This window comes from Oncorhynchus clarkii, chromosome 4, assembly GCF_045791955.1.
Source record: "Oncorhynchus clarkii lewisi isolate Uvic-CL-2024 chromosome 4, UVic_Ocla_1.0, whole genome shotgun sequence".
NCBI lineage: Eukaryota > Metazoa > Chordata > Actinopteri > Salmoniformes > Salmonidae > Oncorhynchus > Oncorhynchus clarkii.
The window spans coordinates 43,558,804-43,574,250 of record NC_092150.1 but is presented as its reverse complement, the minus strand read 5'-3'; positions in this window follow the sequence as shown (position 1 = coordinate 43,574,250).

The window sequence follows — 15,447 nt, the reverse complement described above, 5'->3', positions numbered from 1 at the left end:
AGGACCAGTCCCTTCTATCTCCCCACACATGCCCCTCCGCCCCCTCGACTTGTTGATGGTCGCCCAGCCTACACTGTCCGGCGTCTGTTGGAGGCTCATCAGGTCCCAGGCGCCCTGTAGTACCTGGTGGACTGCTGGGAGGGCTGCACCTGGTTCCAACCTCACCACATCACAGAAAGCTCCAAGTACACTACTTACACCTTTCCACATCCTTCAAATCTGCAAACATCAATGGTTTAGGGCTAAGGAGAAGTGGTAGAGAGTGAATTGGGACTCTTGAATTACTTTCATAATCACATAGTCAGTTTTGCTTTTGGGCTCGGCCAGGTACGGAAACAAGGAAACTATTCCTCTTGCATACAGTATACCGCATTCACATGTCATGGGGGATTGGCAATAAGATTTCCAATAATACATGAAGACAAAACATTGATCTTAATGTTTTTAAAACTTAATGGTTTACCCATGATCCACCAATATCTTGATCATATCACGTGGTAGTCAGGAAGAGGCTCTGGCTGTGTGAGTGTGTGTGGGTGTGTGTGTGTGCCTGTCTGTCTATGTGTGTTTATACAGTATGTGGGTCTGTGTGTTTGTCTCCCTCTGTCTGTGTCTCACCTCAGTGGCTGGGGAGTCCTGGAGGAGAGGGGAATTTTCCCCAATTTCATGATATCCAAATGCGATCCAATTACAATCTTATCTCATTGCTACAACTCCCCAGCGGGCTCGGGAGAGGCAAAGGTCAAGTCATGCGTCCTCCGAAACATGACACACCAAACCACACTCCTGAACACCCGCCTGTATAACCCGGAAGCCAGCTGCACCAATGTGTCTGAGGAAACATACACATTGGTGCGCCGCCCTATGGGACTCCCGGTCACGGCCGGTTGTGACACAGCCTGAGATCGAACCCGGGTCTGTTGTGATGCCTCAATCGCTGCGACGCAGTGCCTTAGACTTCTGCACCACTCAGGAGGCCCCTGTCCTGTCTCTGTATCAAAGCTAGCTAAGCTACAGGCTTGTCTGCCTGCCTTAGAGGGAGCAGATTGTTCAACGATAGTGAGGCTGTATACTGTAGCTCATATTCCTGGAAGGATCAGATATGTGCTTTGTTTTGTGGGCAGAGTGATCATGAGCGATCATAGAAAAGGAAAACATCTAATGGGTGAGCACTATTGTGTGTAAAGCAAGAAATATTACAATGTTAGGAGGAAAAAACTGTCTGGCTTGTGAGAATTAGTAGTAGATGTTCTAACAATACATTATTGTCTAATAGGCAGGGACCAGCATCCAGCAGCATTTGGATGGCATCACCGGAAGTCAACAGCCCTATATGCTTGCCGTGGGGCCCTAGAGAACGAGGATTCATGCCTACTTCCTCATGATCAAGAAACATACGGCACCTTCTAAGGCATCTGGCTCACTGGGCTGTTTTAAATCGTTTTTCAAAGCTCACTTTGTATTCGGTACCTCATACAGTCCGAGTCTGGCAAACATGTACACTTCTCTACAAATGACAATCTACGACATTGACGTTGAAACAACTAAAGTGAATCCAGGGTAGCAGAACTGAGGGCCAGAATGTTGCATTAAACAGATCTGTTTGGAAAATGGAAAATCCTATCAGTGTATTGAATTGTGAAACCAAAAGGTTTAAATATTTCTCAGAGAAGTGGGAACTGTGGATCCAGTTGAATATGTTCTTGGCACAAGATTTGACATGCAGTGCAATAGAACCACTGTAACATATAACCAGGTTATTGTTACAGATTAATGTATGTACATACCCATTTTGCAGTCTTTATAAAAATGCACGCATAAAATACATGTTCCAGCCTGTGGAATCATGCTCTATTCTCTATTCTCAAAAGAGAAATGTGCAAAACAAACTCAGCTCCTCTATGACGACTTTGAAACTCTTAGATGTGATGGGTGTTCAAAAATTGAATGAATTACAGTACGTTCATGCAAGTCAGAATTTTTCAGTTGATATCATGCATGACATCTTGGAGGGTGTTGGGCATGAGTTTAAATTGCTACTACAGCACTTGCAAAACGAGCATTTAACCTAAAAAGAAATTGACATGAGAATATTGAGCTTCAACTATGGTTTCTGGAAAGAAAGTGAAGTTACTTCAGGGTTACAATGATTTGGCCTTAAATGACATTCAGTCTTGGTGTCTACTATGCAATCTATCACTTATCTTTGCTGACTTGGTGTCTCCAAATGATCAACACTGACATATTCTGTTTTTGTTGCTTCGAATAGTCAACATTGTATTTTCTCTAGTGTTATCAGATGGTTTTACAGTCTATTTGAAGCACTTGATTGCCGAACACCACAGATTGCTTAAGTATTTGTTTCTTGGAAATAGGTTGTTACCCAGGCATAATTCTATGGTGCGTTATCTGAGATATATTAAGAAAATCAGCCCAAGTCTCCATAGCTGGTATATGCGCTACAAAGTAAAACACAAAAAATGTCACGAATCCCGCCTGCTCTCTGCGCCTGACCCCTCCACCCACTACTCATAGAAGCCTTAAAAATAAAATAAAATGTAACTACAGAAAAGCTTTAATACATAACTAAAACATTGGCCAAGAAACACCAAAGTCACATGGCATACAACTAGCAAACGTTTGACCTAGATAGATTGGATATTGATCCAGGGGAAATGGTGTCCTTCAATGTAATGGAAGGAGCTCATGAGATAGCAAATGCACTCAAGGTGTCTTCTTCCACTAAGGTTTTGAGTGTAAAATGGGCCAAACATCAAGGGAATGTTCCTGTGAGGGTGATCTAATGTTACGTAGAGGTTGCACTGAGTGTACAAACATTAGGAACACCTGCTCTTTCCATAACATAGACTGACCAGGGGAATCCAGGTGAAAGCTATGATCCCTTATTGATGTCACCTGTTAAATCCACATCAATCAGTGTAGACGAAGGGGAGGAGACAGATTAAAAAATTAATTTTAAGCCTTGAGACAATTGAGACATGGATTGTGTATGTGTGGCATTCAGAAGGTGAATGGGAAAGACAAAATATTTAAGTGCCTTTGAACGGGGTATGGTAGTTGGTGCCAGGTGTACCGGTTTGAGTGTGTCAAGAACTGCAACGCTGGTGGGTTTTTCACCCTCAACAGTTTCCCGTGTGTATCAAGAATGGTCCAGCACCCAAAGGACATCCAGCCAACTTGACACAACTGTGGGAAACATTGGAGTCAACATGGGCCAGCATCCCTATGGAATGCTTTCAATACCTTGTAATTCCATGCCCCGACGAATTGAGGCTGTTTCTGAGGGCAATATTAGGAAAGTGTTCCCAATGTTTGGTGTACTCAGTGTATACTGTTCAGACGTAGTTGTTTGTGTTAAAGTTCATTGTGAGATGCTAATATTTCATGAAATCCAATCTATTCTTGTGAAAGATGACAACTTACTGCTGGTTACCTTTGCTTTAGATGCGTTTAAAGATGTAAAGACAAGAAAGGTGTTATTATGTGGTGATGATTCAAGTTTGTTTGTGGTCCAGTACTGCTTCATGCAAATTTTTTCCCCCACACTTGTACTTAGTACCAGAACAATTGTACACATTTGTACATATACCTACAGATGTCATGTAGGTAGAGTACGGAATCAAAAATGCCATGCCCCTGTGGGTAGAAATTCCCCCACGGAGGCAAGGGGGTATGGCCTTCAATTTGTGCTGTCCTGATTGCTTTTGGTAATGTCTGTTAACGCTCTAGAATGTATTTTATTGCAAAGATTGTACACAATATAACTACTCTGGTCTGGAATTCATTTTGTTTCAAAGATCATACACCATGCAAGTACTGTTTGGGCTGTTTTTGGCATCTCATGTAATAAACCAATCCTGTTATGCAATATTTTGTGTTGACTGATTTAGGTGATTTAGGCTCAGTTTAGGTGTCACATGTCTTAACCAGAAGCACACCATACTAAACAGTCTATGTAGTCATCTGTACAACATTATAAAGCACCCTGGAATGTAAACTACAGTATGGAGATCGCATTGATCAGAGTGAAGCGGAAGAGGAAACTCCTCTTGGAAGTCATAACAGCCCTGTTGAGAACATGACTTCCTGGTCTAATACTAATAAGGCAGTGGATAGGCCTCAGAGTAGCCCCAAGGTCACACAGAGACTTCCACTGTAACGCCGAGGTATGTTTGAAGAGAGAAAATGACACTGCTTCTATATGCATGGATGGTGGATGTGGCAGACACATTTCCTTCCAGTCTGTGTGTTTGTTTGCTCCCCTGGAAACCCACATTTTGTTATCAGTTCAACCAGTGGTTTATCTCAGTTATCTCAGTGTATGAGACTGGTTATCCTATTGGTCAATACATATCAGCCAAGCTTTTGTTTAGTGGGTGCATTATTTCAATAGGTTTTCACTCATTAAGGAGTGCGTGCGTGAGTTTGCGCGTGTGCATGGGGGTATGTTTGTGAGTGATGATACCCCATTCATCTTCAGGCAGTATTCAGTGTGCTTCTAGGCCTCTGGCCCCTTTGTCCAGGTCTAATTCAGTGTGACACAAATGACACAACGAAAGGTCTTTGTTCCCATCAGCCCGCTTTGTATCACTGATGCTCCCCCAAGATACTGATCGAAGGTCAGTTTTGTGTTGATCCTACACTCTTAGAAAAAAGGGTTCCAAAAGGGTTCTTCGGCTGTCCCCAGGGGAGAACCCTTTTTAGTTCAAGGTCGAACTATTTTGGGTTCAATGTAGAAGCCTCTATGTAAATGGTTCTACATGGAACTTAAAAGGGTTCTATCTGGAACCAAAAATGGTTCTTCAAAGGGTTCTCCTATGGGGACAGCCAAATAACCCTTTTAGGTTCTAAACAGCTATTTTTTTCGAAGAGTGTAGATCTGTACCTAAGGGCAACTTTTATCCATAGTAAGCCTACCACTGATCTCACGGGGTAAGCCCAATAGGGGGACAACCTAGCAAGTCTCCTAACCTGAACAACACATTATGTAAAACTACATTACTCACAATGACCTTACAACAAGTTCTAATGATTTGTGTTGACAGGATTCGGATTCAAGTGAAGTTAGGTAAAAGTTTTGTTTTGTGTTGTAGGCTACCTTCAGAATCATTGTGTATTATGAATCCGGTCTTTGTTGTAGACCAATAAAAAGGACAGAATAACAGATAAAGACATTGCATCTAAGCAGAAAGTTTATTCGAGTCCCTCAAAAAATGTGGATTTCCATGCTGAGGGCCTAGGTGGCGCCCCTGTGTAGTATGAGTGAGTGAAGCGTTTAAGGCCACAGCACCAGAGAGCCAAGCTCACTCCTCTGCTTAAACTAAGAGGGACAGGTAGGTAGAATTGAGAACTGACTGACTCCCCTCATAGTGGAATTAAAGGACTTTATCAACATTAACAGGCTACTGCCCTTGGTTTTTTAGTACGAGGTAAGTCATGTATACTTTGTGTGTTCTTGGGATGGAATGGACAGCCACACATTGTTACAGAATGTGATTTCATTAAAATGTTAAATACAACAACAACAAAAAACGACTGCAAAGGTATAGGATAAGTCAAATATACTTCTGCTGTTCCGACTAAATCAAGAACCTCACAAAGAAAATATGAAACACAATACAAAACCATTATAGTGCATTGATATGCCAGTAGATGTTTTGTATCAATACAAAAGTCATGTTTTCCTGTGCAATGCAGTTTAACCACTGATTAATATGCTTAGAAATGTATGAAAAGGGCAGTGTAATGCATAATGTAGAATTCCAGATCGATACGCCAGACACAATACATTAGAGTAAATGCAGAGTTAGGTTATGGGGCACATATCATAAAGAGCATGGTATAACAGAGTAATAATGTTCTATTTTAAAATCCACAGGTCCAACTCGATGACAATCACTCCAGTTCTAGCACATTAGTACCTCACATCAACAATGTAGATACATTATTTACTCTGTAACGGTAAAGTGCAAGTGTGTGTGTGTGTGTGTGTGTGTGTGTGTGTGTGTGTGTGTGTGTGTGTGTGTGTGTGTGTGTGTGTGTGTGTGTGTGTGTGTGTGTGTGTGTGTGTGTGTGTGTGTGTGTGTGTAGCACCACAGAAAGGACTGAAACTGAGGGACTCTCCAATTTTGAAAGAGGATCTTCAAAGTCAAATCATCCAGTCATGTAGACCTAAGTCTTGGCCACTGATCAACACTCTCAAGTCACTGCTTTACCCTTTATGGTTCTGTGCAAGCGTTGTACTGGCTTGAATAACTGACTGTGGTGTAAGTCCCTTTTGCCACCAATAGGAGGCGCTATCATATGTGAGTTAAAATCTGCAAAGGAGCTTCAGCCTCAAAGGCCGAAACAAGTAGCAGTGTGTGGAAGGGGTGTGGAGTAGGGTCATGAACAGGCCCCCCTAGAGCTTGTTACCCCCTCTTGCCCCCTCTCCCTCTCCCCTCACTCTGCTCTCCCCCGGTCTGTTCTCCTTTAATTGCTGTGGCCCCCTGGATCTGGATCTCACACAAAGCCTGTCCTCACTCCGCTCTCCCCTTTCCCTCCCTTCTACCCCTCCCCCTCGTCCCCATTCTTCTGAAACACCTGGCAGAGGCCCCGAGCTGCAGCTCACACAGTTAACACAGTCAACACAGCCTTCTAAAATAGTCAACATAGCCTTAACTGGGTTTTAGGCAGAGTTAACAGTGTTAACACAGCGACCTAAAACATACTAACACAGCTTATAACCAAGGTTCCATTTTTGAACTATTTCATGTGTGTGGATGTTCAAACTCTGCCTTCCCGGTGGGCCCAGAGTGCAAATCAAGTGCACTATAGGCCTACCGCTGGCCAATAGGATGGCTTAGATGGTCATGTCTGCAGTAATGTAGCAGGCACACAAGAAAGCTAGAGCTAAGTTGATCCTGTGAGATTTCAAAATGTTAAGAACCATGACTAGAGAGAGACTGTCAACGAATACAGTAAAGCAATGCTGTTTTTATGAGTGAGCTCATGTTTAAGTTCTTACTCAGCACTGTCAACACCTTGTATTCAACACTTTTATAAGTCATAACATGTTCATTCTTCCTATTTCCACTCAGCGCTACAACAAGCACTGCAGCAGTAATGAGGGAGTAGGAAAGTGTATAAATAGGCTTGCGTTGTTGTTATTATTAGCGGCTTGGGTCTTTTTTAATATTGCAGAATATTTCACTTTCTCTGTTTATAGGAGTAACAACATGAATTTCTGCATGGGGCAGAAATAATGCGGTGCGACTCGAGTTTCGCCGTCAGCTAGAAGACGGTCTCCCTTTTTGATCAGTGGAGGAAAGGGAGAATGGAGGGATGTTGAGAAGCGGACCATCAGTCTGCTGCTCTCCCTCCGCTGAGACTGGCCATCAGATGCAGGCATCATCAGCCCAATAAAAGAAAAAGAAAATGATTTAAATGTATGCTCAGCCAGCTGTGTTTTACCAGTAATACAACAACGGGTCTATTACCGATGTGATCATATAGCCTACCTCAAATGATGAACTATTATTTTTTGAATCCTTGTTTGAGGTTCATGTTTTTGTTATTCACCCAATGTCTGATTCACCCAATGTCTGATGGACCCACAACATTATTGGGTTTTTAAAACAATACAGCCATAAAAATGTACGTAAAAACTTAGACATATCATATCATTAGACATATCAATTACAAGCAATATAGACAGCATACATGGGTTAATATTTGCTATTTACCTCTGCTAGATATCATATATCAATAAAAGCGCTATTTTTTTAAAAATTTTTAAATGTGATTTTTGTAAAAGAAAATCTATTATAAATCATGTTAATATTGAACAAGGTTTTCATCACTATTGATGTTTGTTGCTTTGAACTGAACAAATTGGAAGGACAAATTTCACATACAGTATTTTATAGAAATTACACAAATTAAGGCTGGTCTACACACTACATGAGGGACAGAGTTTTACTGTGTGTGTGTGTGTGTGTGTTGTAACTGTATTTCTTGCACTTGATGCATGTGTACTGTGTCTTCCTGTCCTTCTTGGTCCACACACATCGCAGCGCTTCTTCTTGCTTCTTGATTCCTGCTGCAATCTAGAATGATGAAAACACTAGTTCAGGAATTTTACAAACATCTCATTCACTCACATATATAGTTGCAGCAGGCCAAGGTAAGAGAATCAGACACACACACACACACACACATGCAACAACATCACTCACACTTGGAGAGAAGCCGTGTGACCAAATACTTATTTTCCACCATAATTTGCAAATTAATTCATTAAAAATCCTACAAAGTGATTTTCTGGATTCTTTTTTTCTCATTTTGTCTGTCATAGTTGAAGTGTACCTATGATGAAAATTACAGGCCTCTCTCATCTTTTTAAGTGGGAGAACTTGCACAATTGGTGGCTGACTAAATACTTTTTTGCCCCACTCTATATGCAAATAGAGCATTGCTATATACGGATCTGTGCCATTTACTTTGAACTGGACTGTTAACAGCATGAGCGGTCGTGAATAAATGTGCTTGTTTTGAGATCTAAGGGAGAGCTCCATGTAACCACATGTCCACATTTTGTTAAAATCCTTTGGTAATTAGTTAGTTATTAGCCCAGTTATAGATTATCTGTAGTCAGCAATAGAGGAGTCATTTCTTCCTACAAGAGCACAAAACGTTTCTACATTTCTAGACAGCTTTGAAAAGTGAGTCAGGTAGAGAGCTTTTTTATGTCTTAAAGGGGCATTGTTGTATTTTCAGACAGGTTTGAATAAGCTAAGTATCCAAAAGGCAGAGGGTAACATAATTGTTCTGATTCTCTGTAATGGTGGTATGGGAATAATAATGCATTTAATTTTGTAAAGTGGTTTCTTGCATCAAACAACACCTCCTTGTCTAAAGGACAAGTGAATAAACAGGTTCATGCCAAAGCCAACATGTTTTTTTCAAAAGTCTCATGGAATGTAGGCCTACATTGAACACCACATATTGGCTGCAACTATAGGCTGAATGATAGAACAGCTATTTCCATGTTAAAATGTTATGAGATGCATTTTCTCCGTTGTTTGTTTTATGGTAGGCCACTCTGGTAGGCCTACATTATGATTAAATAGCCACAGTTGCCTACTTGGCCATTGTTAAAACTGGAACTTAAAGCTGGTACAGCCTCAGTGTTCACGGTAAACGCGGGCTGGAAGTTGGACAGAATTTTCACAACATTTAGGTTTGCGCTCAGCAGAGCTGAAATTTCCACAGTGCCCCAAAAATATTGAGGGAACTTTGCTCACAGCAAAAAACATTTTACCAGATGTCTCTTTTTGTGTTGGTTAATATGCCGTAATCAACCTCACTACAGGTGTTCCATATGTGGTTAAAGGGTGTTAGTCCACTGTTGTACTCCACCCTGTTATTGCCAGAGGGAAAGGGAGAAAACAATCACAGGTTGCTGCCTGGAAAACTTCAGATCAAACATTATTCGTCACATGCTTCGTAAACAACAGGTGTGGACTAACAGTGAAATGCTTACTTACGGACCTTCCCAACAATGCACAGAGAAAGAACATAGAGTAATAATAGAAAAGTAAAAACACATAATAATAAAAGTAATAATAGATACACAATGATTAACGATAACTTGGTACAAGGGGTACCAGTACTGATATGCGGTAATTGTACAAAAACTAGGAATAAAGTGACAGATCGTATGTGATGAGTCAAAAAAGTTAGTTCAAAAAGGGGCCAATGCAGATTGTCCGGGTAGCTATTTGGTTAACTATTTAACTAGCTATTTCGCAGTCTTATGGCTTGGGGGTAGAAGCTTTTCAGGGTCCAGTTGGTTCCAGACTTGTTGCATTGGTACCACTTGCCATGCGGTAACAGAGAGAACAGTCTGCGACTGGGATGGCTGGAGGCTTTGACAATTTTTAAGGCCTTCCTATGACATCATCTGGTATAGAAGTCCTGAATGGCAGCGAGTTCGGCCCTGGTGATGTATTGGGTTGTAGGCACAACCCTCTGTAGCACCTTAAAACGAATGCCAAGCAGTTGACATACCAAGTGGTGATGCAGAGGGTCAAGATGCTCTCAATGGTGCACATGTAGAGAATCTAAGGGGCCTCCTGAGGGGGAAGTGGCGTTGTCATGACCTCTTCATGACTGTGTTGGTGTGTCTGGACCATGATAGATACTTAGTGATGTGGACACCAAGGAACTTGAGGTCTCGACCCGCTCCACTACGGCCCTGTCGATGTGAATGGGGGCGTGCTCAGCCCTCCATTTCCTGTAATCCGCGATCAGCTCCTTTGTCTTGATGAATTTGAGGGGGAGGTTGTTGTCCTGACTGTCTCATTGTTGTCAGTGATCAGGCCTACCACCGTTAGCTAGTTGGAGTCATGCGCGGCCACTCAGTCGTGGGTGAACAGGGTGTATAGGAAGGGACTTAGCACGCACCCCTGAGGGGCCCCCATGTTGAGAGTTAGCGTTGCGGATGTGTTGTTGCCTACCCTCGCCACCTGGGAGCATCCAATCAGGAAGTCCAGGATCCAGTTCCAGAGGGAGGTGTTCAGTCCCAGGGTCATTAGTGTAGTGATGAGCTTGGAGGGCACTATGGTATTGATAGCTGAACTACAGTCATTGAACAGCATTCTCACGTAGGTGCAAGGGCAGTGTGGAGCGCAATATTGAATTCATAATCTGCGGATCTGTTGGGCCAATATACGAATTGGAGTGGATCCAGGGTGTCTGGGATGATGGTGTTGATGTGAGCCATGACCAGCCTTTCAAAGCATTTCATAGATACAGATGTGAGTGCTACGGGGCCTTGGCGTTCCTGGACACAGAACAATGGTGGTCTGCTTGAAACATGTAGGTCAGGGTTTCCCAACTGGCAGCCGTCGGGTGGTTTTATCCCCCCGCCCCCCCAAGTTTTCTAAGCAAAAAAGAAATACAATGTTTTAATATTTTTATTATTGGACATTAAAGACTAGAAAAACATTAGGCAATCAGTTCTAAGTGATTTTAATTTTGAAGATCAGTTCCCAAGTATTCCGAAGCATAATAGAGAGACACATGATCGTGTAAAAATGTAAGCAAGGTTTGAAATTATTATGTTTTAGTCAATATATTTGGACTCATCAGACCAAAGGACAGATTTCCACCAGTCTAATGTCCATTGCTTGTGTTTCTTGGCCCAAGCAATTATCTTCTTCTTATTGGTGTCCTTTAGTAGTCATTTCTTTGCAGCAATTCGACCATGAAGGCCTGATTCACGCAGTCTCCTCTGAACAGTTGATGTTGAGAGGTGTCTGTTACTTGAACTCTGTGAAGCAATTATTTGGGATGCAATTTCTGAGGCTGGTAACTATAATGAACTTATCCTCTGCAGCAGAGGTAACTCTGGGTCTTCCTTTCCTGTGGCGGTCCTCATGAGAGACAGTTTTATCATAGCACTTGATGGTTTTTGCGACTGCACTTTAAGAAACTTGCACATTTCTTGTAATTTCCGCATTGACTGACCTTCATGTCTTAAAGTAACGATGGACTGTCGTTTCTCTTTGCTTATTTGAGATGTTCTTGCCATAATATGGACTTTTTCCACATAGGGCTATCTTCTGTATACCACCCGTACCTTGTCACAACACAACTGATTGGCTCAAACACATTAAGAAGGAGAGAAATTCCACAAATTAACTTTTAACAAGGCACACTTGTTAATTGAAATGCATTCCAGGTGATTAGCTCATGAAGCTGGTTGAGAGAATGCCACGAGTGTGCAAAGCTGTCATCAAGGAAAAGGGTGGACAATTTGAACAATCTCAAATATAAAATATATTTTGATTTGTTTAGCACTTTATTGTTTACTTCATGATTCCATGTGTCATTTCATAGTTTTGATGTCTTCACTATTATTCTACAATGCAGAAAATAGTCAAAATAAAGAAAAACCCTTGAATGAGTAGGTGTGTGCAAACTTTTGACGGGTACTGTATAAGATGTAAGAGTGTGGTTGCTGTCTATTTAAAGAATAAGTAATCAATGCAAGACATACAGTATGTTAAATTGTGTGTAAAATGTGTGAGTGTGTGTGGGTGTAATGAGAGGGGGATGTTGAGCGAGAGGGCGGCCACAGTATCAGTGGTTGTGAATCACTCCTCCGCACTACATTCTGGTAGGATTCGAGTGGGCATTCACACACACACACACACACACACACACACACACACACACACACACACTGAGTATACATACAGCGGGGAGAACAAGTATTTGATACACTGCCAATTTTGCAGGTTTTCCTACTTACAAAGCATGTAGAGGTCTGTAATTTTTATCATAGGTACACTTCAACTGTGAGAGACGGAATCTAAAACAAAAATCCAGAAAATAACATTATATGATTTTTAAGTAATTCATTTGCATTTTATTGCATGACATAAGTATTTGATCACCTACCAACCAGTAAGAATTCCGGCTCTCACAGACCTGTTAGTTTTTCTTTAAGAAGCCCCTCCTGTTCTCCACTCATTACCTGTATTAACTGCACCTGTTTTAACTCGTTACCTGTATAAAAGACACCTGTCCACACACTCAATCAAACAGACTCCAACCTCTCCACAATGGCCAAGACCAGAGACCTGTGTAAGGACATCAGGGATAAAATTGTAGACCTGCACAAGGCTGGGATGGGCTACAGGACAATAGGCAAGCAGCTTGGTGAGAAGGCAACAACTGTTGACGCAATTATTCGAAAATGGAAGAAGTTCAAGATGACGGTCAATCACCCTCGGTCTGGGGCTCCATGCAAGATCTCACCTTGTGGGGCATCAATGATCATGAGGAAGGTGAAGGACCAGCCCAGAACTACACGGCAGGATCTGGTCAATGACCTGAAGAGAGCTGGGACCACAGTCTCAAAGAAAACTATTAGTAACACACTACGCCGTCATGGATTAAAATCCTACAGCGCACGCAAGGTCCCCCTGTTCAAGCCAGCGCATGTCCAGGCCCGTCTGAAGTTTGCCAATGACCATCTGGATGATCCAGAGGAGAAATGGGAGAAGGTCATGTGGTCTGATGAGACAAAAATAGAGCTTTTTGGTCTAAACTCCACTCGCCATGTTTGGAGGAAGAAGAAGGATGAGTACAACCCCAAGAACACCATCCCAACCGTGAAGCATGGAGGTGGAAACATCATTCTTTGGGGATGCTTTTCTGCAAAGGGGACAGGACGACTGCACCGTATTGAGGGGAGGATGGATGGGGCCATGTATCGCGAGATCTTGGCCAACAACCTCCTTCCCTCAGTAAGAGCATTGAAGATGGGTCGTGGCTGGGTCTTCCAGCATGACAACAACCCGAAACACACAGCCAGGGCAACTAAGGAGTGGCTCCGTAAGAAGCATCTCAAGGTCCTGGAGTGGCCTAGCCAGTCTCCAGACCTGAACCCAATAGAAAATCTTTGGAGGGAGCTGAAAGTCCGTATTGCCCAGCAACAGCTCCGAAACCTGAAGGATCTGGAGAAGGTCTGTATAAAGGAGTGGGCCAAAATCCCTGCTGCAGTGTGTGCAAATCTGGTCAAGAACTACAGGAAACGTATGATCTCGGTAATTGCAAACAAAGGTTTCTGTACCAAATATTAAGTTCTGCTTTTCTGATGTATCAAATACTTATGTCATGCAATAAAATGCAAATTAATTACTTAAAAATCATACAATGTGATTTTCTGGATTTTTGTTTTAGATTCCGTCTCTCACAGTTGAAGTGTACCTATGATAACAATTACAGACCTCTAAATGCTTTGTAAGTAGGAAAACCTGTTAAACCGGCAGTGTATCAAATACTTGTTCCCCCCACTGTATACAGTGCCTTGCGAAAGTATTCGGCCCCCTTGAACTTTGCGACCTTTTGCCACATTTCAGGCTTCAAACATAAAGATATAAAACTGTATTTTTTTGTGAAGAATCAACAACAAGTGGGACACAATCATGAAGTGGAACGACATTTATTGGATATTTCAAACTTTTTTAATAAATCAAAAACTGAAAAATTGGGCGTGCAAAATGATTCAGCCCCCTTAAGTTAATACTTTGTAGCGCCACCTTTTGCTGCGATTACAGCTGTAAGTCGCTTGGGGTATGTCTCTATCAGTTTTACACATCGAGAGACTGAAATTTTTTCCCATTCCTCCTTGCAAAACAGCTCGAGCTCAGTGAGGTTGGATGGAGAGCATTTGTGAACAGCAGTTTTCAGTTCTTTCCACAGATTCTCGATTGGATTCAGGTCTGGACTTTGACTTGGCCATTCTAACACCTGGATATGTTTATTTTTGAACCATTCCATTGTAGATTTTGCTTTATGTTTTGGATCATTGTCTTGTTGGAAGACAAATCTCCATCCCAGTCTCAGGTCTTTTGCAGACTCCATCAGGTTTTCTTCCAGAATGGTCCTGTATTTGGCTCCATCCATCTTCCCATCAATTTTAACCATCTTCCCTGTCCCTGCTGAAGAAAAGCAGGCCCAAACCATGATGCTGCCACCACCATGTTTGACAGTGTGCATGGTGTGTTCAGGGTGATGAGCTGTGTTGTTTTTACGCCAAACATAACGTTTTGCATTGTTGCCAAAAAGTTCAATTTTGGTTTCATCTGACCAGAGCACCTTCTTCCACATGTTTGGTGTGTCTCCCAGGTGGCTTGTGGCAAACTTTAAACGACACTTTTTATGGATATCTTTAAGAAATGGCTTTCTTCTTGCCACTCTTCCATTAAGGCCAGATTTGTGCAATATACGACTGATTGTTGTCCTATGGACAGAGTCTCCCACCTCAGCTGTAGATCTCTGCAGTTCATCCAGAGTGATCATGGGCCTCTTGGCTGCATCTCTGATCAGTCTTCTCCTTGTATGAGCTGAAAGTTTAGAGGGACGGCCAGGTCTTGGTAGATTTGCAGTGGTCTGATACTCCTTCCATTTCAATATTATCGTTGCACAGTGCTCCTTGGGATGTTTAAAGCTTGGGAAATCTTTTTGTATCCAAATCCGGCTTTAAACTTCTTCACAACAGTATCTCGGACCTGCCTGGTGTGTTCCTTGTTCTTCATGATGCTCTTTGCGCTTTTAACGGACCTCTGAAACTATCACAGTGCAGGTGCATTTATACAGAGACTTGATTACACACAGGTGGATTGTATTTATCATCATTAGTCATTTAGGTCAACATTGGATCATTCAGAGATCCTCACTGAACTTCTGGAGAGAGTTTGCTGCACTGAAAGTAAAGGGGCTGAATAATTTTGCACGCCCAATTTTTCAGTTTTTGATTTGTTAAAAAAGTTTGAAATATCCAATAAATGTTGTTCCACTTCATGATTGTGTCCCACTTGTTGTTGATTCTTCACAAAAAAATACAGTTTTATATCTTTATGTTTGAAGCCT